The 25,922-nt window shown below is 39.8% G+C and overlaps 1 protein-coding gene and 2 pseudogenes across 1 annotated transcript in view; all 3 read left to right on the forward strand.

The window, feature by feature from the left end:
- LOC125845522 (probable sphingolipid transporter spinster homolog 2) overlaps nt 1-25,922 on the forward strand; it is a 293,275-nt gene that overhangs the window by 106,675 nt on the left and 160,678 nt on the right. The window lies entirely within an intron of this gene.
- LOC125845710 (uncharacterized) lies at nt 2,554-14,388 on the forward strand (annotated as a pseudogene).
- LOC125845711 (threonine--tRNA ligase, mitochondrial 1-like) overlaps nt 22,129-25,922 on the forward strand; it is a 27,201-nt pseudogene continuing 23,407 nt past the window's right edge.

The following is a 25,922-nucleotide window of genomic DNA, read 5'->3' on the forward strand; positions in this document are numbered from 1 at the left end:
CTTAAATTAAACCACAATTAATGATTGAACTCACCTCTAAATAGCATTTAAACTAACAATTAGCAATACCCATAAACTAAATTAGCCCATAATCACACCCCAAGAATTGGGGTTTTAGCTAAACATTATAAAAAGGTAAAAATAGTTACCAAATTGATTATCCATCAACTAGGTAAGTGTAGATTCGTCCTTACAATGCTCCAATTCGAAGAATCTCAACGACCCACTTCCAATTTCTCAAAAGTGAAAAACTTCAATTCTTCAAAACTTGGGAAAAACTAGAGAAAATTGTCTCACCAGTTCAAACCTCAATAATAAACTGAAAATAAATGAGCTTCGATACTAAACTAAAAGTTCAAACATGTATTTATAGTCGCCAAAAATATGCTGCTAAGAGTCACTCAACAAAGTAAGTCGGGCTCACCAAACCACTCGGTGAGCTGCCCTTTGGTCATTTCCATCGCCCTTCTGCCTTGGCATTCAACATCCTCAAGGTCTGTAACATTGGGCGATCCAATACTACATCTCGAAACCACTCGATGATCCGCCGATTGCTCTTTTCTCTCGCCAACTTGGTTCTTTCCTTTAGGGCTTGGCACACTAGAACTTTAGGCGGTCAAGTGGACATTCGGTGACTCGCCAAGTGGACTTGGCAATCACCAAGCTTACCTTTTTTCATTCTTTTAGCCTGTTTTGTTCCTTTTTGCAAATTAATGTCCTTGCTTTGTTCCTCAATCCATATACCTGGAAATCAAGGGTTTTACATCAGTTATTAGCACAAAATAAGCATTTGAGGAAACTAAACCTATATAAATAAAGCCCTCAATGAGTTCAAATCTCAAACTCATCAATATCCCAGCTAATAAAGCGAGATGTGATAGCTGTGGAGAAGAAGATAAAAGATGAGATGCAAAAGGAGTTGGCTGTCTTAAAAGACAGGATGGATGGTTTGAAGATCCTTGTCTAGGATCGATTGCAGGCAGTCGGTTTAGTCAACACTGAAGATTTCCAGACACAATTGGCTGAGGTGCGAGCTCAAGTTGCTAAACTGGCTGAAAAACCAGTACAGGTGCCCACCTTGGTCATGCCAGAGTCTTTGATGCAATTTCTCAGTCAGGCACCCTCCACTCAATCACTTGATGATTTCTGGGGTGAACTACCCAAGAGTAAGTCCGGCAATAAAAATACAAAGTCAGAGAGTCTTGATGAGGAGTTGTCTGCCGACCTATCCAAGGAGGACAAAAGACAACAAAAGAAAGCCTGCAGGGCTTCGAGAAGAACAACAAGAGAAGCTGACCTTATTGCTACTTGCTGGACCAAGGAGGTAGTTAATAAGAAATAAATTATCAACATAGATTTAGTGTGATACTATCTAATAGTCTAATGTCAATTGGTGCGAGAGTGAAAACGAAGCCATACATTGATATGATGTCTAATATAAGGTAAAGGTAAGGGTTAGTAAATTATACACACGTAGCCGGACCAAGGTGCGGGGTGAAATTCTCTATTTGGCGGATCAAGCACTTAGAGATACATAACTTGCCACTTTGCATGTGATACACTAGGAAATGATTAATATTACTAAGATTACCGTGTTATGAGCTTATGGGGAACACATACACCCTAGTTTCTTTCTCTCATTGTTAAAGTTTGAATCTTGCTCACTTGCTCTCTAAACAACAATCAGTTATTTGTTACACAAAAACCCCTCCTTTACTTCCTTGTCTTAGAAATACGTTGACTAAACAAATATAATCGTAAGTTAAAGTTAAGTTTAAACCATATTCCTCGTGGGATCGACCCCAACCTATAAGTTGGGTTCTTTACTTGATAACGATAGCTTAACTTCTTTAGGGAGGTGTAATTTGAGCATATCAAATTTTGGCGCCGCTTCCAGGGAATAAGGCTTTTAGATTAAGTTTAACTATATTATTGAACTTTAGTCAATTATTTCCTAATTTTACATTTTTCTTTGGTTTTGTTTTCTTTTGGTTTCTGCTCTAGTGTATGCTAAGTACACGGAGTCGAGGCGAACCACTGACCCCGTACGATCCAGAGTTGAGCAAAACTTTGAGAAAGATGAATAATCAAGGGGTTCGTGATCACCCAGTCATAGAGGAACCTGAGGACCAAGTGAATAATGAGAATGTTCAAGTTCAGGGTGATAATCAACTTAGAGATGCATTAAGGGTGCAAGCTCTACCTAAACCAAGACTGCGTGATAATTACAGGGTCGAATTCAACACTGTCGAATCTAAATGACCCATTGTTCTCCCTCCTCTGCCTCCAGGGCATACATTTGTGGTGACTAGCAGTTTGATGCAGATGCTTACAGCGGGGGGTTTATTTTCCGATATGGATTTAGAAGATCTATTTGGGCACATGGCCAAGTCGAGGAGTGTTTGTAAGAGATGTGTGGGGTGACTGGAGTTGGACATGAACGTTATAGGGTTGAGAGTCTTCCCTCTATCATTAACCGGTCATGTTGCTGTATGGTTTTCTGAGCTTCCGTACAACTTAATTCATACATGGGACCAATTGCACAAGGTGTTCATGGAAAAGTACTTTCCGTTGTCAAAGAAGCTGAACCACAAAGATAAAGTCAACAACTTTGTGGCACTACGTGGAGAGTCTATGATTTGTTCGTTGTTCGTAGGACAGGTTCATTGCATTCATTAGAAGTGTTCTGAACCACCCCATTGATGATGAGTCACTAAAGGAGTATTTCTACTGAGGTCAAGATGACAATAGTAAAGTTGTGCTTGATATTATTGCAGGAGGATCATATGGTGAGTGCACTTTTGAGGAGATCGCTGAGAAACTGGAGAAGATTTCCCGAAACAATAAAGCATAAAGCACTCGAAAGTCAGACACTGGATGAAGCACTTTTGCAGTTCAATTTGCACCTAGTCAATCTACCGATGACATTCGTGAGGAGATGGCTCAGATGAGGACATAACTTGGGTTGGTGTTGAAGCATGTTAGCGGAGGTGCAGAAAAGGTTAATGCAGTGAATTATTTGACTAGGACTCCACCACCACCGGTAGAGAAATATTACTATGAGGAGGATGCTTACTTGGTGAATGATCAGACAGGGGGTTTTCGAGCCAACGCCCAAGGTTCCAATTTAGATAATTGGCGCCAAGGTCGGAATTATGGTAATTATAATCGAGAGGGTCAATATGTCCGGGATGGGAACTACAATCGCGACAATAACTACAACAGAAATGATAGAGCTGGGCTTTATGTTCCTCCACAGAATCAGGAATCCGGCAATAGGGAAGCTAGGGGTAATATGTCACGTATTAAGGATATGATGCAAAAGATGATGAAGAGGTTTGATTCGACTGATGAAAACGTGAAGGAGATGCAAAATGACTTGTCTGGAATCGATCAGAAAGTTGATGCCCATGCAGTGTCGATCAATAAACTTGAGCAGCAGATGAATCAGTTGTCCACTATAGTAAATCCACATCAGCCTGACACACTTCCTAGCAACACTATCCAAAATCCAAAAAATGATGGGCATTATATGTCAATCACTACTCAAGGGGGTAAGCAAACCATTGATCCACCTATGTCGTCTGAGGTTGAAATTGAGGTTGGTAAAGAGAATGATGAGATTGAGGTTACTGGAGAGTCCAAGAATGCTGCAGAGAAGGAAGCAGAGATAACCCAAAAAGTTGTCCCCATGCCTAGACCTCCACCTCCATTCCCATAGAGGTTGGTGAAGAAGAATGAATAAGGGAAATACCACAGTTTATTACTATGTTGAAACAACTTTCCATCAATGTTCCGTTGATAGAAGCTTTAGAGCAAATGCCTGGGTATGTGAAGTTCATGAAAGATTTGGTGACTAAGAAGACCGTGAGTTTTGAAGATGATGATAGGTTGCAACATTGTAGTGCTATTGCTACAAGGTCACTTGTGCAGAAGAAGGAGAATCCTGGTGCCTTCACTATTCCATGTACCATCGGGTTGTTGCATTTTGCTAAGGCATTGTGTGATTTGGGTGCTAGAATTAATCTGATGTCATTGTCTATTTACAAGAAGTTAGGTTTAGGGGCTCCAAAACCGACTGCGATGTGATTGCTCATGGTCGATAGAACTGTGAAGAGGCCCATTGGTGTGCTCCAAGATGTACTTGTGAAAGTGGAGTCTTTTATCTTTTCGGCAGATTTTGTGATACTTGATTGTGAGGTTGATTTTGAGGTTCCTATCATCCTTGGGAGACCATTCCTTGCTACTGGGCACGCCTTGGTCGATCTGGAAAAAGGACAGATGAAGTTCTGATTAAATAGTGAAGAGGTGACTTTTAATATATGTAGGTCCATGAAGCAGGAAAGTGATCTCAAGTCAGTGTCCGTGGTGAATCATATTGTGGGTCAAGGTTCTGATATGTCTATTGAAGAGCGGTTGGTTGTTGATACACTTGCAGCAGTAATGATGAATTTTAAGGGTGATGGTATTGAAGACTATGATGAGTTAGTTGCTACACTTGATAAGTTCGAATTTTGTTCCAAACCGAAGATATTGGAGTTAGATATGAAGAATCGTGACTCTTCACCAGAAAAACCGTCTATTGAAGAGGCTCCAAAATTGGAGCTTAAGGCTCTACCATCACATTTGAGGTATGTATTCTTGGGAGAGATGGTACTTTACCACTCATCATTGCGGTCGATTTGAATGCGGAACAAGTTAAGGCTTTGGTTTCTGTGTTGAAGAGGTTCAAGCGGGATATTGGGTGGACTATTGCGGATGATGTGAGGCCAAAATTACATATTTTTAATCATTATTTGCCTCACATTTATTATTTATATCTGCCCTTTTTTAGCATTAATTTTATGGATTGTGCTAAATAGTGTATTTTATTCGTAGAAGTAAATTGGTGTAAAGTTGAAGAAGTTTGGAGCTAAAACAAATTAAAGATTGAAGAAGGAAATCAAGCAGGCAACTTAATGGATTAAATTCAATATTATAGTGTATAAATATATTAAGTGCAGTTAGTTGCAACATACAACGAAAATTTGAGAATCCTTGCTGCCACGTGGCAGCGGTTGAATGCAACAATAGCGGCAGATTTGTGAGGCGGTTACTGTCCTCAGTGAAATAGGAATTCTAGTTCCGCTTCGTTTTGGTTCCCAATTTGATTTGGACTCAATTATTTTAATTGGGGTTTTCTATATCTATAAATAGTCCATAGAAATAATTATTTGGGGAAAACCAATATAGAGTAAGGAGGAGGCACTTTTGAAGGGAAAGTCGTCAATACTTTTTTGGGTTCTTTTCTTCTTCTTATTTTCTTAGACATTAGTAGCTAAAGCTCTTGTTCTGGGGCTGTAGCTACGGATTCAATGTTGATTATTTAAGGTTTTGAATTAATTTTTGGTTGTCATTATAAGTTACTTTTATATTCTTGTTTTAGTATTTTGTGCTGGATCACCATAAGATAAATACATTGTCTAATCTTAAAATCGAGAGAGGAGGGATTAGATAGACCATAAAATATAGAGAGCTCGGTCCACCTATTAAATTGAGGTAATTAGTGTTCAGGAGTGACGCTTAGACGAACACCTTGCTTGGTTACGAAATAGGATGAAATATAAATGCTCACCAGTTAGTCTATTTATCCCCGCTCAACGATGTAGTTAGATAGCTAACTGGGATAGGCGACGAGAGGCGCATAATCCGGATCATATCATCAACCCTATAAACCAGTAACTTGACAACTGAAATTAGTTCTAAGCCAAAAATATGATACATGAAATCCAATACATGTTGCAGGTCTGGGATTTTCTAACTATTGTAAGTAATTTTATTATTTTGTTCTTGCATTCTTCTCTTTTGACTCTCTTAAATAAATAATTAGATCAGTATAATTTAGAAAAAAAATAGTTAATTGACAAGTCCTTTGAGTTCGATAATCTGGTTCTTTTAAAAGCCACAATATTACTTGCGCGACCGCATACAGTTGCATGTGCAATTGGGAGCAACAACGGACATTATTGGAATTCCTCCTCGTATTTGTTCTCACAAAATCCAACTCATGCCGGATCACAAACCTAGTATTGAGCACCAAAGGAGACTAAATTCGCCTATGCAACAAGTAGCGAAGAAGGAAATCATCAAGTGGTTGGATGTTGAAGTCATTTATCCTATTGGAGATAGTAGTTGGGTTTGTCATGTTCAGTGTGTGCCCAAGAAAGATGGGATTACTGTGGTTCCTAATGCGAGAAACAATCTTGTTTCGATGCGGCTCGTGACAAGACGGAGACTATGCATTGACTAACAAAAATTGAATGCTTGGACAGAAAATGACCACTTCCCTATGTCGTTCATAGATCAAATGTTGGATTGCCTTGCTGGTAAAGGTTGGTATTGTTTTCTTGATGGTTATTCGGGCTACAATCAGATCTCTATAGCTTCGGAAGACCAAGAGAAGACCACATTCACTTTCCCTTATTGGGACTTTCGCCTTCAAACGAATGCCATTTGGGTTGTGTAATGCTCCAACGACCTTCCAGCGTTGCATGATGTCGATATTTTTTGATATGGTGAAGGACACTATTGAGGTAATTATGGATGATTTTTTCTGTGGTAGGTGACTCATTTGATGGTTGTTTGGATCATTTGGACGAGGTACTTAAACGGTGTGAAGAGTGCAATCTTGTGCTCAATTGGGAAAAGTGTCACTTCATGGTGAAATAAGGGATAGTTCTAGGTAATCGGATTTCTGAGAAGGGTATTGAGGTTGATAGAGCAAAAGTCGAGGTAATAGAAAAGCTTCCACCACCTATCTATGTTAAAGGTGTTAGAAGTTTTCTTGGGCACGCAGGTTTCTATAAGAGGTTCATTAAGATTTTCTCCAAGATTACACACCCATTATGCAAATTGCTCGAAAAGGAGCGTAAGTTTAAGTTTGATGATGCTTGTCTAAGAGCATTTGGAGATTTTAAAGAAAAGTTAGTTTTCGCACTTATCATTATTTCACCGGATTAGGGGCAACTGTTTGAAGTAATGTGCGATACGAGTGGAGTGACGCTTGGTGTGGTATTGGGACAGAGGTGAGAGAAGATTCTCCATCCTATTTACTATGCAAGAAAAGCTCTAAATGTGGCTCAAAAGAACTATACAGTGACTGAACAAAAATTCCTTGTTGTGGTTTTTGCATTCGAGAAATTTCGATCCTACTTGCTTGGTACTAAGGTCATAGTGCATACTGGCCATTCTGCATTGAGGTATTTGATGGCTAAGAAGGATTGCAAAACCGAGGTTGATTAGATGGGTATTGTTGCTGCAAGAGTTCAATTTTGAGGAAAAAGACAGAAAGGGGACAGAGAATTAAGTTGTCGATCATTTGTCCAGATTATAGGAGGAAGTTATGCTCAAGCCAGGAGATGGGGCTGAAATTAATGATGTGTTTCCATATGAACAGGTATTGGCGGCTTCTCATTATCTTATTCCTTGGTTCGCAAACTTTGCTAACTACTTGGCAAGTGATCTGTTTCATCGCATTTGTCTTTTCACAAAAGGAAAAATTCTATGCATGATGTGAAGAAGTTCTTTTGGGATGAACCTTATTTGTTCTGTATTTGTGCTGATGGGATTATTCGTCGTTGTGTGCCTGAGGTTGAGATGATAGGTATACTAGAGGCGTGTCATTTTTTGCCTGTTGGTGGGCATCATAGTAGTATTTGGACTGCGCAAAAGATTTTGCAGTCTGGGTATTATTGGCCTACCATCCACCAAGATGCTCATGATTTCGCCAAGTCTTGTGATCGTTGCCAAAGAGAAGGAGGAATTTCAAAGAAGCAAGAGCTACCTATGAATCCGAGTTTGGTGATTGAGTTGTTTGATGTTTGGGGCATTGATTTTATGGGTCCATTTGTGAGCTCACATGGGAAGAAGTATATTTTTGTTACGGTTGATTATGTGTCAAAGTGGGTGGAAGCAATTGTGGTTTCCAACAATGAAGGTAAAAGGGTCACCGTATTCCTGAAAAAGAATATCTTCTCCAAATTGGTACACCTGGGGCGATTATCAGTGATGGAGGTTCTCACTTCTGTAATAAGTTTTTCAAGGCACTACTTGAGAAATATGGCGTCCACCACAATGTAGCCACTCTTTACCATCTGCAGTCTAGTGGGAAAGTTGAAGTGTCCAACAGAGAAATCAAGCAAATCCTTGCTAAGACTGTGAATGCTAATAGAACTGATTGGTTTAGGAGGCTTGATGATGCTCTATCGGCCTATCGCACCGCATTCAAGACTCCCATAGGTATGTCCCCCTACCAACTTGTATATGGGAAGTCTTGCCATTTGCCGGTAGAGCTAGAGCATAAGGCTATGTAGGCGCTAAAGAAGTTGAATTTGGATTGGGGCACCGCATCGAATCAGAGAGTAATTGACTTGAATGAGCTTGATGATTTTCGCCTAAGAGCTTATGAAAGTTCTGCCTTGTACAAGGAGAAGATGAAGAAGTATCATGATCAAAAGATTGAAAAGCACGAGTTTGTTGTGGGTCATCTAGTGCTTCTATTCAACTCTAGGTTGCGCTTGTTTCCTGGCAAGCTCAAGTCCAAGTGGACTGGGCCATTCATAGTCACTCAAGTGTTATCACATGGAGCGGTCGATCTCGAGAACACTGAGGGCACAAGGTTTAAGGTAAACGGGCAAAGGGTCAACGTCTACATGGGCAAAGAAGAGAATATGTAAGAAGTGGTTGAGGCCTACTATCTTGATAAAGTCTGACTAATAAAGAGGCCTGAGTCGTGTCGTGACGTTAAATCAAGTGTTGCTTGGGAGATAAACCAAGATGTACAATCTAGCCAACTATAGGGTTTTTTTTTTCGATTTAGGAGTTTGCTTTGTTCATTTGATTTTCTGTAATTCTTTAGATTGGTTTTTTATTTGTCTTAGTGTTGGCTAGATATAGAATAGGGTTCGTGTCTAAAAAAGTGTCCAGAAAATGTAAAAAGAAAGTCCTAACAGTTGCTACATGTGTAGGGATGAAAAGCCAAATCTGCAGAAAAATGTATGTTGCAGAGATCTACGGACCCCATCGACGGTCCGTGGATTGATCCACGGACAGTGAATGGAGTTCGTACACCCCCAGGTAAGTCCTCTACATTTTCTAAGTGTTGAGTGACCTATGGACCCCACCCACGATCCGTAGGTCGACCCACGGCCCGTACACGGGATCTCGTGGGTCGAAAGTTAGGGTTTTGTCGACTCGACCCGGACCCCTTTTTAATAAACTCTTCATTTTTACATTAATCCACCACTTCCCATATTCCCTCCCAACCGTTTCCAACCCCTCCAAATCCTAAAACTCCATAATTATATCCCCCAAATCACTCTCATATCCCATACTTACCATCTCATATCCCATACTTACCATCTCCTCTCCCAAATTTCCATTCTTCTTTTTCCCAAATCTGATCACTCTCATTCTCCCTTCACCAAAAGAGTTCAAGGTCCGAGTTTGGTGTCACACGGTCTAAAAAGTCTATTGCATTACACAATCACCCATTTTAAATACTTGTAAGGTAAATGATTTCAACTTAACTCTGAATTTTGGTATTCATTGTTCAATACATGAAGTCATGAAGTGGATCTTGGCCTTGGGTTGTTTTTGTATGAAATTGCATGAGGAACTGTAGTTAGAAACACTATTGGGATGATAGAATGTGATTGTGTTGTCTTTGTAATCAAGTAATTTAAAGAAAATAGTCTATATGGAAGTTTCAAGTTAGGGTTTCTAGATTTGTATGCAATAAATGTTAAATAAGGAGTAATCGTAACCCTAGGGATGACAAACTATCATAAATTGTGTTGAAATGCATGATTAGACTTAGATTGATTGTTTGAATTGTTGAAAACAATGGTTTAAAAATGAGGCATGTCTGATACCTGGCACAGATCTGACCTAATAGACCCCATCCACGGACCGTAGATCAGGTTTGTGGGTCTGTTGCACATAAAGGATCCACTAAGTGTGGAACCACGGAGGTGGACTACGGTCTGTATCCGTGGTTCCCATCAGAGCCCAATGTTTTGGGACCTCTGACCTAAGGAGAGGACCCACGGACCGTAGGTCAACCCACAGACCTTAGGTGGCCACTGAAGCTACTATCTGAATTTTTGTTTTTCGTTTTGGTTTGTTCTATGTTCTAAAAAAATTTCGAGGTGTGTCATTGGTCTATTTTGGTACTAACTAAACTTCCACAGGTACCATAGCCCCTAAGAAAGCACTGACTTGGGCACCAAAGGGAAAGTCCAAATCTGTGGCGCCGACTTTTTGGCTAATTGATGAAGACATTGATGCGTAGACTGATCCCGCATGTGTTCCACCTACCATCAGGACATCCCCTATAGCACCTCGCACTCCCTGGAATCAATCTTGGCTGGTGACTTCCAACGTGGTCACTGCCCCCAGTCTAATGAGAGGGATACACCGATCAGTTCACCGGTTGGTTCTACTTCCGGCTCTGAGTCCGCTACTAGCTCCGGCTCTGATTCTGGCTCCACATCCGGCTCTAGTTCACATGGGAGGGCTGCCTCGTCTGATGAGGCTACTTGTGCGGGGGACATTCCCGTACCACCTAACACCAAACCTGCTGCAGTTGCTGAGGAGCCAAACCGGTGGTGTGTAAGTGGTCAATGGCAAATATAAGGGATGCCCGGATGATAACTGAGAAGGAGAGGATGGCTTGATTAGTCACTGATGAGCGCCAGGTTAGGCAGCTTGCACACTGCGCCGACCATTCATGAGCTCTTCAAGAGACACAGGTGCGAGTGGATGACCCGTAGCTCAGGGTCCCATAGTGAGGAGATCGTGAGGGAGTTCTATGCTTCCTATGCAGCCACCCTCCGAGGTTTGATTGACAGAGGGGCCAAGCCCGGCACCCAGCCTCCACTTAAGGCTACACTAGTTTGTGGGGTCACGGTTGATATATCGGAGGCTACTATCTGCAGATTCCTCTACGGCCTAGGCCACACTCTAGAAATCAACACAGACGAATTTGATTACCGTTGGCACATTTTGAGGAACGGGGCATTCCATAGGAATGCAGAGCAGAGGGAGACTTTATTGCGTTGGTTGACCCATCACCTTGCTACTAACGGAGAGCATGCTAAGTGGGTCAGCAACCCGAGTGGAGGCATCTAGAAGGCCGTTTTGACTTTTGTAGCCAAATTCTTCTGGCTATTGGTGCGAAACTGAGTTTCTTCTACGCAGGCAGACAATGTTCTTACTTGAGACCGCGCAGTCATGGTGGCAGCCCTAGTTGCTGGGTTCGATGTAGATTTGGCGGCCTACTTGATTATTGCGGATATACATGAGAGGGCCTTCAAGGCCACCACCACTTACTCCTTCCCATGCCTCATTTTTCATTTGTACAGGGACTCTGGAGTGTCGGTTTGACATTATGATAAATTGATTCAGGCGAACAAAACCCTGGATATAAGCCTGATTCGAGATGAGGCCAATCTGGTTACACCGCGTAGAGATCCGCAGGTTGAGGTGGCACCACTAGGAGCAGACTTAGTTGTTGATGTGGAGCAAATGTATGGTGAGGATCCTGACCCTCTAGCCCCTATTGAGGATGCCCCGACTTCCCATTCTCCAGCCATTAGTCAGTCCCCTAGAGCATCCAGAGCTACTCACACTTCAGGGTCTGTTGTTGTGCCCTTAGCTCTAGTCCAGAAGTTGGAGGCTCAGATGGCTAGCCTGCTTCAACATATGAGGTCGTGGATACACTGGGCGATTGAGGAGTCTGCAACTAGGGTGGAGCAGCGGATGGAGCAGATGATGGACCGAAAGGTTCAGACTGGGCACCAAAGCCTTGATACTTTTGAGTTGCGTGTCTTAGAGTGACCAGCCCCCACCACAGATGTCTCTGTTTTCCAGATGGTGTTAGGTAGTCTTCGAACTGATCTTGACACCCTCCTAGCTCCACCAGAGACCGAGCCTGAGTCAGCCCCTACAGCACCGGTTGATAATACGTTGTTCGATGCTCTATTAGGATATGAGATGCCACCTCATGCTTCTTCCCGTCATGCTAGGAAGCACCCCCGCTCCAGTAGGGTTTCTAATGATACTAAGGCCAGGAGAGCAAGCAATAAGGAGCGCCAGGAGCTTGAGGTAGCACGAAGGGCCTCTATAGTTGATGAGGAAATGCGCCAGCAGCGGGCTAGGGAGGTAAGTGTTGGTGCCTCTAGCAGTGTGAGAACTACTGATGGTGTGGTGAGAGGAGGTGTTAGCACTACTGAGGGTGCTGAGACGGTTGATACGGGCACTACTGAGGATGGCCCGATTGTTGATCCAGCGAGGTTCGGGAAATCGGACCCACCCACTTGTTGATAGGTCTTCGGCGCTATGTGCCACAGGTTTGCTTCACCCGATCCTTTATTCTTTACTTTTTGTACATTGGTAACAACTGCACTCTATTTTGTTGGGGGTGGGGTAAATAGATTGTGAGTGATAGGGTGAAGTCTGAGTAACCCAACTCATAATCCTCTCTTGGGGTTTTCTTGCCTATGTTTTCTTTCCCCAGGAGACTGTTTTAATTTTTGTTGAACCGACATATGTAGGAATGTATGTGTAGGAGTAATGAAAAATAAAAGCATGATGGCATGAAAGAAAAGCATGATAAAAATGATCCCTGTCAAAAAATTGTTGAATTGTGATGAATATATAGTCTTGATGAGTTGAATGTGTTAGATCTAAATGTGACATGATAAAAACCGATTTGACCTCATGACTTAAGCTAAAAACTTGAACTGGCTAATCTGATAATCTGATAATGAAACAAGGTGTCAAGAGTGTGTGAGGATAGTTGAATGTTCAAACAGTTTTGTGCCAATCTTGAACTTGCCCCGTTGGTCCTACTAGGATAATCTACGCTAGAAGTTGGGAAGTGATCATAGGCCATTGTTCAAATTAGTCCACTTAAGCCTAAAATGAGCTAACCTAATAGTGCATTGTTCCCTTTTGATCCAAATATTTGAGCCTAAAATTGACCATTTCTTTTTATTCACCTAACTCACCTTCCCTTAAAATATTGTCTTGGCCCCGGTCCCTACTGAGACATGTGCACCTTGACTTAGGCCAAAAGCCTAAGTTGAGGGTGGCTAAGCCAAAAGCGACCTTGATCTTGGCCCTGGTCCGACATCGGACAATGTTCACCTCAACTAATGCAAAATGCATAAGTTGAGGGTGGCTATGAAAGAGGAAACCAAATGAAAAAAAAAAGGTATGAAAAAAGTCTAGTGTTAAAAAGAGAAAAAGAAAGAAAGAGGATGTGACTTTGTGCAAAAAAGACAAAAATGTGATAAGTGAAAGTGTGAAAAATAAAGTGAAATAAAAAGAAGAAGGTGAAAAAGAAAAACAAATAAGTGTCACAAACTCAAAAGCCGCATCCATGTTGAAAAGAGTTAAGGGAAAGAATGTGGAATGAAAAGGTGCCAAAAATAGGTCAAGGAAGAGGTCAATAGCCAATGTAATGTCAAGGAGGGAAGAAAGTCACTAAAAAGTACCCAAATGTACCACACCTGACACTGAGCCTACGTTACAAGCTAAGAAAGTCCTATAGTGATCCTAGCAACTAGTTTGGAGAGTCTAAGCAGTGAAAATAAGGGCAAGCCTATGGTATTGAACACTAACTATACTTGAAGTCACTTCTGAGCGTGAGTGTTGAATGAATCCTAAAACTCTAGAATTCATATCATCTGTGTGAAAAGGATTTCGTTTGAAGTGAGGGAACTAGTGACATTGTCGAAAAGTTGGTACCTTGGTGATTGTGAAAAGTGTATGTTGTGGTGTCTGTTGGTCGATCTTTGTCATATCTTGATCCGCATGAGTTATCTTGTTGAGTATAAGAGAAAAGATTTGCACTGAGAGAGTAGGATGGATAGAAATAGCAATGTGAATGATTGAGTTTGTATGTCTTCTTCTACACAAGTGTCGTTTAGAGTCTAAGTGCGTCGCTTGAGGACAAACAACAAATTTAAGTTGAGGGTGTTGATATACCGTGAGTTTATGGTATTTTGAATACATTTCACTTAAGATTTGTGTGTGTCTAGGGACATTTTGTATTAGAACTAATGATTATTGTGCTAAATTTGTAGGAAATAGACTTGGACGAGGTCGGGAGAGAGACAACTGAATTTCTGCAGAAGTGGCCACCCACGGAAGTGACCTACGGGCCGTCCTGCATATCCGTCATTTGTATCAAAGATTTTGAGTTCCAGTACCTTATGAAAAGTTTATGGAGCCACGAAAGGGGACCCACGGACCATAGGTCAACCTATAGTGCGTTCTGTAGGTCCGTCGTTTGTATCTGAAAGGCTGAAAGTTCCAGCTTCTGAGAAAATGTCCAAGTATTGAGCCATGGAAGGGATCTACGGACCGTGGGTCAGTCTCATAGATCAAAGTCGCGTCCAGCAGTTTATTTCCTTCTTTCGTTTCCTTTTTGTTTAGGACAATTTTTTCTATAAATAGGGTATGTAAACCTCGTTTTTGGGGGTTAGACACCATAGTATTATTTTAGTTCTTGGTATTTTCTTGGGAATTAACTTGCAAACATTAGCAATTTGATTTCCTAATTTTGGTTTATAAAGATTCTTGCTTTGAATTTCAATTGAAGATTACGGGTTTCTTTTACTCATTACGTAAGTTCATGAATTCTTCTTCTACAATTATGAATTGTGTTCTTGCTAGCATGGGTAACTAAATCCACAACTAGGGTTGTGGGAAGCATGAGCAATTAATAAAGTATGAATAGTAACTAAGTAATTCTTGAATAGTATTGTTGCATGCATTGATAATTCTTTCGTTTAAAAGTCTTTTTAACGATGGCCAACTTTAGAACTCGCCTTGTTGCTACTTGCCGGACTAAGGAGGTAGTTAATAAGAAAAGAATTATTAGCATAGATTTAGTGTGATACTATCTAATAGTGAGATACATAACTTGCCACTTTGCATGTGATACACTAGGAAAGACTTACTATTACTAGGATTACCGCGTTATGAGCTTATGGGGAACACATACACCCTAGTTTCTTTCTCTCATTGATAACAACTAAAGTTCGAATCTTGCTAACTTTCTCTCTAAACAACAAGCAGTTATTTGTTATACAACCCCCCCCCCCTTTTAATTACTTGTCTCGTAAATACGTTGACTAAACAAATATAATCATAAGTTAAAGTTAAGTCTAAACCATATTCCTCGTGGGATCGACCCCAACCTACAACTTGGGTTCTATACTTGATAACGATCACTTATACTTCTTTAGGGAGGTGTAATTTGAGCATATCAATGTCGACGCTGATCCGGCTACTAGCGCCTAGAGCGTCGTAGGTATGACCCCTCCTCACAACCATGCTTTGTTTTTCTTTATTCACTTTAAGGGAAAAGTCCTTTTGATTGGGGACAGGGTGGTGAGCAACCTGCCATTTTAGTTGTTGGAATGAACGGAGGTTGAATCCATGTTTGTCTATGATCGCTGTGTTTTTGTTTTGGAGAAAATTATGACGTTATTGGTGTTGAGTTGTGGAACAGCTAGTTATGTTTGACATGATAGCCTGAATCTGAAATTTGACTCTTAGGCTCTTTAGATGACATCTTAGGTACTCACATGTTGAACATTGCTAATCTGAAAATAAATTAGTGAACCAAGAAACTAGAGAATGTAGTCATGTGTCATGTGTGTGTGAGGTTTGCTCGAAGTCTAATGCTAAGAGTAGAAACTAGAACTTGCCCAAGTAGTCTTGCGTAAATCGAAAATAATCGGATAGGAAAGGATCATTAGGCCATTTTTGCTAAGCCATTAAAAAGCCAAAAATAAAACAACCAAATAAAAAGCTTATCACTTGAACCCAATTTGAGCCTGAAAATCAGTTTTTGTTTTTACCCATTAAATAGCATATCCTTGGGTCTCCGAAGATACGATGTCACAACTCAGGCCAAAATCCTAAGTTGAGGGTGATTGCAACCCGATCAGAAAGAAGAAGTGAAAAGGAAGGTTCAACCAGTTAGCTGAAAGCATAAAAAAATAAAAAAATAAATACTTTTTTTAAAAAATAAAAATAAATAAATAAAAGAAAGAAAAGAAAAAGAAAAAGAAAATAATGGTTGTTGTGATGTACTGAAATGAAGAAAAAAAAGGAATCACTCAAAAGAGTTATCTGCAAACAAAACTTTGGAGAACCAAGGAACTAGTCACTCACAAACCCAAATATCCATTCCCTAGCCTAAGCCTATGTTACAAGCCGATAAAGTCCTACAGTGATCCTATTTCGGGTGTTTGAAATATAGAGTGTAGAAAGCAATGGCAAGCCTATGGTCTTTTGTTGTTAGTATTAGAAGTTCTTTGAGAGTACGAGCATAATTCTGAGTCCCAATTATCATGAGCGAGGGACTTCTTTGGTGTGAGGACACAGTGATTGCATTTGATAGTAGATTGTGTTAGCTGATAGTACGCATGCATAAGCATGGTCGACTATGAGTAATGGGATGTCATATATTGATCCTTGCATGTTAGATTGATGGTTTGGATATAAGTTGTGATTGAGATGGATGTTGCACAGTGTCAAAAAGATTTTTGAATGTTTGACTGCTGAATGTATTAATTTTTTCTCATCACTTGAGGACAAGAAATGGTTCTAAGTTGAGGGTGTTGATGTGCCGCGAAATCTTGGCACATTTGATGCTTGAAAACTAAGAATTAGTATTAAAATCGGGTGTAGTTATGTGGATATGATGTATTTAGTAGTGTTTGTATAGGTGAAACAGGTGGACGTGAAAGAAGATAGAAAAGAAGAAAAATCAATAAAAATGAATTGAAGAAAGTAAAGACCACGGACGACCTCACGGGCCATGGTATTCACTACTGATCGTGGAGCTACCCATAGAGTTGAACCAGTGCTTAAGGTTGGAGGAGCTGAAAGATGAGTGAACCAAGTGAAGACCACAGATGACCTCACGGGCAGTGATCGTCACAACAGTCCGTGGTGCGAGTCGTGAAGATGATCCTGTGAAGGGGAAATGAAAAGTTAAAGATGGAATGGGTCAAGTGAAGACCATGGACAACTATACGGACCGTGGTCATTATCACGAGTCGTGGTGGTGTCCGTGGTGATGATCCAGTGAATGGGCATTGAAAAGTTAAAGAGGGAATTGGTCAAGTGAAGACCACGAAGGGTTTCACGGACCGTGAAGCCCTTGACAGATCGTGGAGGCAGTCGTGAAGCTACGCGACAGATTAGTCCTACTTCGAGTAGGACTCTTTTTAAACATTCTATTTGAATTAATTAGGTCATTTTTAGTTTTATCTCGTCTTATCAGGAACGAAGAATGTAGTTTCAAATATTCTTAGCTTTGGTTTTGGCGATTAACATAGAATCAAGTTCCAAAGTTGGATTTTCAGTTTTGAATTATCATTCGTTCAGTGAATTTGCAGATTTTCGTAAGTATATTTTCTTAATGATTTCATTACTGATTTCTGTATGTTTACGTGAAATCATGAGTGGCTAAATACCACAACTGGGATTGTGGGATGTGTGACGTAAATCTAAGTATAATTTCATAAAACGAGTGAAAGGCGTAGTTTAAGTACCCCAACACATAGGGAAAGGACAAAAATGACCCTAACCTAAAGTTGACGAAGTGCCACTTACGAGTGGACTGACGGGCCGTCGTTTGAACTATCAACCGTTGGTGGAGTCATCGTTCATGCTCTACCCGATAGGGATTCACTGAAACAATCATAACTTTTTACTCCGAGCTTGGATTTTAGCAAACTAAGTGGCGTTGGAAAGATGATTCAATTATCTTTAATTTGATAGGTTATGGGCCACCTAATTCATTTTGTGCTAAAAGATATGACCATTTGAAGTTGACCCAACAACTATTTTCCTTTGAATAACTGTTGACCCTTACCTACGATTCGTAGGTCCAACCACAGACCGTATTGGTAGACCGTGGGTGGGATCAGAGACCATCAACTTTGGACCCAACGATGAAACCAACCTATGGTTCGTGGGTCAATTAATGGACCGTGGTTCACGGTAGTAAGTGTCATCTTTAGATCCCAAATTTTCCCTAAGCCAGGGATTGAACCACGAGACTCCACCTACGGTCCGTGATTTTTTCCCTAAGCCAGGGACTGAACCACGAGACTCCACCTACGGTCCATGGTTTTACCTACGATCCGTGGGTGGCTCCATTGGTACTAGCACTAGTTTTCTGAAAATTAGGATTTTTCTCCATTTTGAGATCTGAGGTGTTACAATATATATTATTAATATATATAAGTAGACTTACTCTATTAAAAAGACTAGATGGGCTAGGCCTTAAAATGACCAAAAAATGTTTTCTCCCACCTATGTGGGAACTTTACATTTATATTACAACTATCCTAGCAATGAGTGTCGAGAGGCCCTACACAAGTCACTTAGCATACATCATACAAGATAAAAGAAATAAAGATTTTGAAAGATACCATTTCATATATCAAAAGCATTTGGCAAAGCAGAAGTATGACGTAAGTCTCAAAAGCAATCTAATACATTATAAGAAAAGTGATTAGGACGTAACTGATACATCACATACAAAATCTTAAAACGAAAATGACATAAAACTATAAAATGTCTCGGTCCTCAAAGCATGAGGACTCACCAATCAGTTGAAGCACCCAATATATGTCTAGCAATGAGTGTGTGAGGTAGGACCGTCGGACCCTATTCATGAAATAATGTAGGCACAAGTATGCATTAGTACATGGAATGTACTAAACATGAAGCAATACGCATAAACATGGACATGAAAGAGTAATGGTTTAAAGCATATAGACATGAACAATATTTGAACATTTTGAACATAAGGAAGTAAAACATGAAAATCATAGGATATAGTCAATGCATTTAAATAAAGGACATAAGAAAAGCTTTGAAGAAAATATAGTCATTTTGTGGGATCTTAGCTTTAACCAACAATAAGACCATGAGAGCTATATCATAGAATTTGGTCTATTCTGTCACAACTCGAGCATACACCATAGACGTGGCCGACATTCGAGAACTATTTCTGGTCCCCAATCGAACCATTGGCCTGGCTAACCACCTAACAGAAGACTTACTCTAGTGATAATAGTGTTAGAAATAAAATTAAGAACATTCAAACTCCAAGTAAAAACTCTTAACTCAAACTATCTATAAATACTCAATAATATGGGTATAATATTTTGCAAAACATCTTGAGGAAAATTGAAATAGGTTGGGTATCTCGAAGGAGATCTATTCCGAAGTTGATTTCCCTCTTGGGAGGAACTTCAGGAAGATCTTATGGGAACATTTCGGGAAACTCATTTACTACTGGGACTGACTCAAGAGTTAGGGTTTTAGAGTTTGAATCATTAACCCAAACAAGATGATAGATATACCATTTAGAAATCATCTTCCTAGCCTTAAGGTAAGAGATAAATCGACTTATAGGCACTGAGCTACTACCCTTCCACTCTAAGACTGTCTCGTTTGGAAACTGAAATCAAATGATCCTAGTTCTACAATCGCCTGAGGCATAACAGGAATGTAACTAATCCATGCCTAGAATGATATCGAAATCTACCATTTCTAACTCTACAAGGTCTGCTGAGGTGACTTTCTGAGAGACTGTGATAAGGCATTTTTTGTATACTCGTCTAGCTATAACTCGGTCACCAACTGGAGTAGAGACTGGGAAGGGTTCAAAGAGAGTTTCTGGACTGACACCGAAGTTTACTGCTATATAGGGAGTTACAAAAGAAAGTGTAGCCCCTGGATCTAACAATGCATAAACATCTATTCAAGCCTTCTTTTGTGGCTATGACATTCTAAAATTCATGTCTTATGGTTTTCTGGTTCTGTTACCTAAAGTTGAACATCCCAATAAGTTCAATGAGTTCAGACCCATTAGCTTGAGTAACGTCACCAATAAAATTATTTCCATGATGTAAATGTTGTTATGACATTCCAAAATTCATGTCTCATGCTTGTCTGGTCCTGTTACCTAAAGTTGAACATCCCAATAAGTTCAATGAGTTCAGACTCATTAGCTTGAGTAACTTCACCAATAAAATTATTTCCAAAATGTTTTGCATTAGATTGGCTCCTATTCTTCCTAATCTCATTTTAGATAACCAATTGGGATTTGTTAAGGGAAGGAGAATATCTGAAAACATCATGTTGGCTCAGAAAATCATTCATGATATTAAGAAACCTAATGAGGGAGATAATGTTTAGATCAAGCTTGATATGGCGAAAGCGTATGATAGGGTATCTTGGGCTTCCACTTGTATTGTGATGAGAAAAATAGGGTTTGGTAAGCCTATTATTGACATGGTCTGGAGGATCATGAGCAACAATTGGTACTCTGTTATTGTGAATGGAACTAGAAATGGATTTTTCCGTTCTACTAGAGAACTTAAACAAAGTGACCTACTATCTCCGACACTATTTATCTTGGGGGCATAAGTTTTATCTAGAATGTTGAATATGCTTCATCAAAATAAAACTTATAAAGGTTTTCATATGGAAGTGAGAGGCCCTCAGATTAACAATTTAAGTTTTGCGGATGATGTGAGAATATTCACATCTAGTCACAGAACCTTTTTACAACATATTATGAAGACTCTATATGCTTATGAAACAACCTCTGATCAGCTCATCAATAGGGCTAAGAGTCATTTCATGGTTCCAACTAATACCCCCCTCAGGAATCATTACTTTGGTTCAAGATATCATCGGTTTTACTAAAAAAGATAGTCTTATCAACTTTCTTGGTTGTCCTCTGTACATAGGAAGGAAAAGAATCATATATTATTCTAATCTTGTGGCAAAAGTGGTGAAGAAGATCAGTGTTTGGCATTCAAGAGTTCTCAGTTTTGGTGGTAGAGCTACATTGATCAAAACATGTTCTACAATCGATCCCAATCCAGACCATGGCTACCATTTCACCCCCTAAAACCACCATCAGGTACATGAAAATGGTGATAGCTGATTTTTTTCTTGGGTTGGAACAAAGAAAGAAAAAAGTATCATTGGGCGTCTTGGGAAAATCTCAGCTACCCTTATGACGAAGGGGGAATAGGGGTGAGACATCTTGAAGATATTTGTACTTTATTGCAATTCAAACAATGGTGGGTTTTTAGGACCAAAAATTCTCTATGGGGTCAATTCCTGAAATCCAAATATTGTCAAAGATCCACTTTGGTGAGCAATAAGATTGATACTCGCCAGTCTTTAGTTTGGAGATATTTGATGACGAATATGGCTACAATGGAAGCTCAAATCATGTGGAAATTATATTCTGGAAGTTGTTCATTTTGGTGGGTAGGTTAAATCACTTTATCTCAACATTGTAGCAGCATTACTAGCCTTAATAACATCACAATTTCTCATTTTTTGATCAATGGGAATTGGATTGAATCCATGGTAAGAATGCATGCCCCTCCTTTACTTGTTCCCAAAATTTTAAATACCATCATACACCACCAGGAGAACAGTCCAAATCAGGCAGTGTGGGTGTCAAATGTGAATGGAACTTTTTCATGTTTATCTGCCTGACAGCTTATCAGAAAAATGAGGAATACCAACTTTAATAACACTCACACATGGAATAAAAATGTCCCCTTTAAAGCTTCATTTCTTCTTTGGAGAGAATTGAGAAGCAAGCTTCCTACTAATTAGAGAATTGCCAACTTTGGAAGTGAGCTAGTCAAGGGCTCTTGCTGCAGAATTCAAGAATGGGATGACATAGACCACATATTCATTTCTAGCCCTTTTGCTAATCATATTTGGGCATTCTTCTCTGTCTTGTTTGGTTTTAATCACATGCACTTACCTCTAAAAAACCATCTGATGAATTGGTGGGGTTTGGAAACAAAGAATAGGGCTCATAAGATGTTTATTCAAGCCCTTCCTATCTTCATCTCTTGGAACTTGTGGAAGAGTAGATGCGCATCCAAGTATGGGGGAAGACAACTAAGCATTCCTAGAGTCAAGTATCTTATTCTTAAGGACATCAAGAACTTCCTTAGTTGTACATCTCCCTACCTTTAATGGCCTAATTGTTGGATTGTTTTAATCAAAATGATAGAAGGGTGCTCGCAAGAAGTGCAGATCAAGGAAGTCAGGTGGATGAGACCTCCTGATACCATTTTCAAACTTAATACAGATGGGAGCTCTTTAATGAACCCTGACAGCATAGGAGAAGGGGGCATTCTCAGGGATTCTCTTGGGAAAATGGTCTATGCTTTTACCATTCCTTTAGGAGTTGGTACCAATAACCGGGTAGAAACTTTGGCAGCAATACATGGTCTTCAGTGGTGTGTACAACATGGCTACAAGAATATTATTCTAAAGGTTGATTCCGAGTTGCTAACCAAATGGATTGCTCAAAACATCAAATCTCCATGGAAGCTGCAACATCACATTAGAACCCGTATCACACCAACTGATTATTTGGAATTTTTCCAATGCAAGCATACATATAGGGAAGCCAATAGTACAACAGACTTCTTATCTAAAAGAAGTCATAAAACTGATATTGTTCATGACTATTATAACAACCAACAACTACCAGGAGTAGCAAAAAGAAGTTATCTACTAGAGGAAATGGGGATGATCAACTTTAGAAGGAGAAAATTGAAACGAATCAAACAACCACCTTGAATTGATGTTCCTTCTTTTTTTATATAGATGTCTCTATAATTTTTGTAACCTTTTAAATCTAGTTATTTCTCATTTAGTCATAGCTCTTGTTTTATAGGACTAGCTTTTATTTCTTTTCTTACTTTTGTAAGGGGAGAGTCTCCCTTATTTATGTTTCCTAGTTTCTTCGTGTCGAGAAGAGTCCTCTCTTTTAGGTGCATAGTTATTAGGTTTCATTTGTTTAGTATGGGGATGAGTTGACTACCTTAGTAGGAAGGTCGACTTATGAACCAACATAGTATTGGAGGTAAGGTTTATGTCCCCCTCCTTGTATTTTGTTTAATTTGCTTTAATGTTAAGGCCTGGGGGTGCTGCTCATCCCCTGACCCCCTCAAGGGTTGTTAAAATAATTTTAAAAAATGTACCAGTGACCACATCAGGAAAATCTTCTTGGTCCTGGCGAGCTTGAAGAGCATATAACCTGTTCTAGCACTGACCACCACCTGTTCCAGATGAAGCACCCTACTGAGTTGGGTGACCTGTTGGTGCTACTGGATGTGTAGACTGAGCCATATTGTTGTTACCTCTTTGCCCTTGCCTGGCAGAATGGCAATCCTTCAACATATGGTCAGACTGACCACACCCAAAGCACCATTCCCTACTTGCAAGACACTTGCCCGGATAGTTCTTACCACACTTTCGACAAGTTGAGAAAGTCATATTACCTGAAGTAATCCCCTGAGACTTAGAACCTGATGCCCTACCTTTTTTATCCTGTCGAAACCTGGGGATGGAGCGCTAGCTGATGAAGGTGTTGGGGTTGTAGACCTTTGCTAAAGCTGTGAGTGATTCCCACCACTGTAACGACTCGGAAAATGATAGAGTGAAACTAGAGCCTCACATGTGAGTTTGGAGTCGAGAATTTAATGAAATGATTATATTTGAATTTGACCCAAAAGTTCTTAAAAATGTGCTTCGGAAGTTACCGGAAACTTGTTTAGTGTATATAAAAAGATCCATTTCGTTTTTCGAAAATCCGACATCATATTCTTGTTTAGGGGGTCAAATTGAGTGGGAAATGGGTCTAACCCAAATTTTAGAGCAACCGTATCAAAATCCGAAATTTCAAAGTGAAGCCTTTTTCGAGGGTCTACTTTGGAGGGTCATATCTCCTAGCACACAAATAATTGGGTGGCCCATAACATATCCATGGAAAGCCCTTTGAGTTAGCTACCTAACGCACTTCGTTTCACCTCATTCGGAGTTCGGACGAAGAAGTTATGCCCATTTCCGTAAAATCTGTCCGGCAGAAAAAGGCAAATTCCAGTAGCCGAATTACTGTTCATTTACTGTTCACCCGCCTGTTTTTTTTCTAAAGTGTTGGACCATTTTTTTCAAAGGATTTATATTATTTCCTATATACCATTATCCAATTTCCATCCCTAAAAACATTTTCCTCTCTACAACCCTCCATTTAAGAGAGTCAAGAACTTGGAGCTAGGGCTTGGGTTGAAGGTGGTGTCTTCATCAATTTTCTTGGGGAATCTTAGCAAAGGTATGGTGACCCTTGATCCTTGATTATCTTTCCTTCAAGGATTCCATTAAAAAGGGTTTCAAAAGTCTTCAAAGAACAAAAACTTCTATTTTCTATTCTAGTTATGGGTTCATGGGTAAAATGTTTTCAAAGTCATTATATTGGTGAATTGAAGTTGAATTTATGATTTTAAGATGATTTTATATGAAACTTCTCCAAGAACCCATGTTTTCATTAAAAGACTTGAATTTGCTTATGAAGTGAGTTTAATGCCTATGATTTAATGTTGATGAATTGTTGGTATATGGATAAATTGAGGATTGTGGCCTTATGGGCAAATTATGGGTGAATCACCTTGTGGTGATAGAATTGTTGGGAATTGAGTAATGGTTATTATGGCTTTGGAGGATGGTAAGTTGGCTTAATCTCATATTAGGGATAAAATTGTTCTTGCTTGGTTTGATCCACTTATGGCGGAGGTGTTTAATTATGGAATGTATTGTGACCATGGCCTTAAAGGCAAGACATGAGGAGCAAATGTTGACTTAGAATTGTTTACTTGTTTGTTACATTGTGACCATGGCCTTGAAGGCATAGTATAAGAAATTGAAGTGTTATCATGACATTGTATGAATGAGAGTTCAATGAAGATAATGTGATCATGTTATGAATGTAAATGTGTTACTATTGAAAGATTATTTCTCAATTTGACACTCATGAATGTTCATGATAGAATATGAAGGATTCTTCAATGTAAAGTATACCTTGAATTGGTAGGGCTTATGCATCCTTTTCTTGTATAAATGATTATATTGTTGATTGTTGAATCCTTGGATCGGTAGGCTAATGGCACCCTTCCACACATGCTTTTAATGAACCTTGGATCGGTAGGCTTATGGCACCCTTCCATTAATGATAAGTAATGAACCTTGAATTCGGTAGGCCTATGGCACCTTTCCATAAAGGTTAATGATGAGTCTTGAATCGGTAGGCCCATGGCACCCTTTCAAGAGGAGTTAATGAGCTTTCCTAAATGTACCTTGAATCGGTAGGCTTATGGCACCCTTTCATGTGTGATGATGTCAAAGTAATGAACTATTCTATGGGAATGTAGGCTAAGCACCGAGCGGATTTGGTTAGATGGAAACTCCCCCGGCAGTTAGGCATGAGTTTCAATGATCGTCTACCTTATCCCATAAACTATGTGCCCGCATAGGAAGCTAGTGGATCCATTAAGCTATATATACCGGTCTTCCTTAGGCAAGTAGACCACCTCTTTTCGGTGTCGGATTCCATGACAAGCTCTCATGGTCTATGTCGGTTAAACGCTTACTTCCCATAATGTGAGATTTCATTATGGTTTCTTGACAGGTTCTACAAAGTGTAGGTAGTAGTATGGGATGCTACCTATACATTGCACGAGTAGGCTTGGAGAGGGTCATAGTGAGTTTCTCTAAATCCTAATGACTGTGACATGAATGTACCCTAAATGAGGTTATTAAAGAATGTTAGCTCTTAAATGCTTAATATGTTATGCATGTTATACTTGGGTTATATTATGAGTTATTTTCCCTTGTCATGTCTTAATTAATGATATACCTCTTATGTATGAATATTGTGCAAAGATGAAAGAAAGGAATGATGAGTTACTTTAAGTGACCTAAATGTGGTGCCTTAGTATGGATGGTGGTATGGGACG

Source organism: Solanum stenotomum, chromosome 11 (assembly GCF_019186545.1).
Source record: "Solanum stenotomum isolate F172 chromosome 11, ASM1918654v1, whole genome shotgun sequence".
Taxonomy (NCBI): Eukaryota; Viridiplantae; Streptophyta; class Magnoliopsida; order Solanales; family Solanaceae; genus Solanum; species Solanum stenotomum.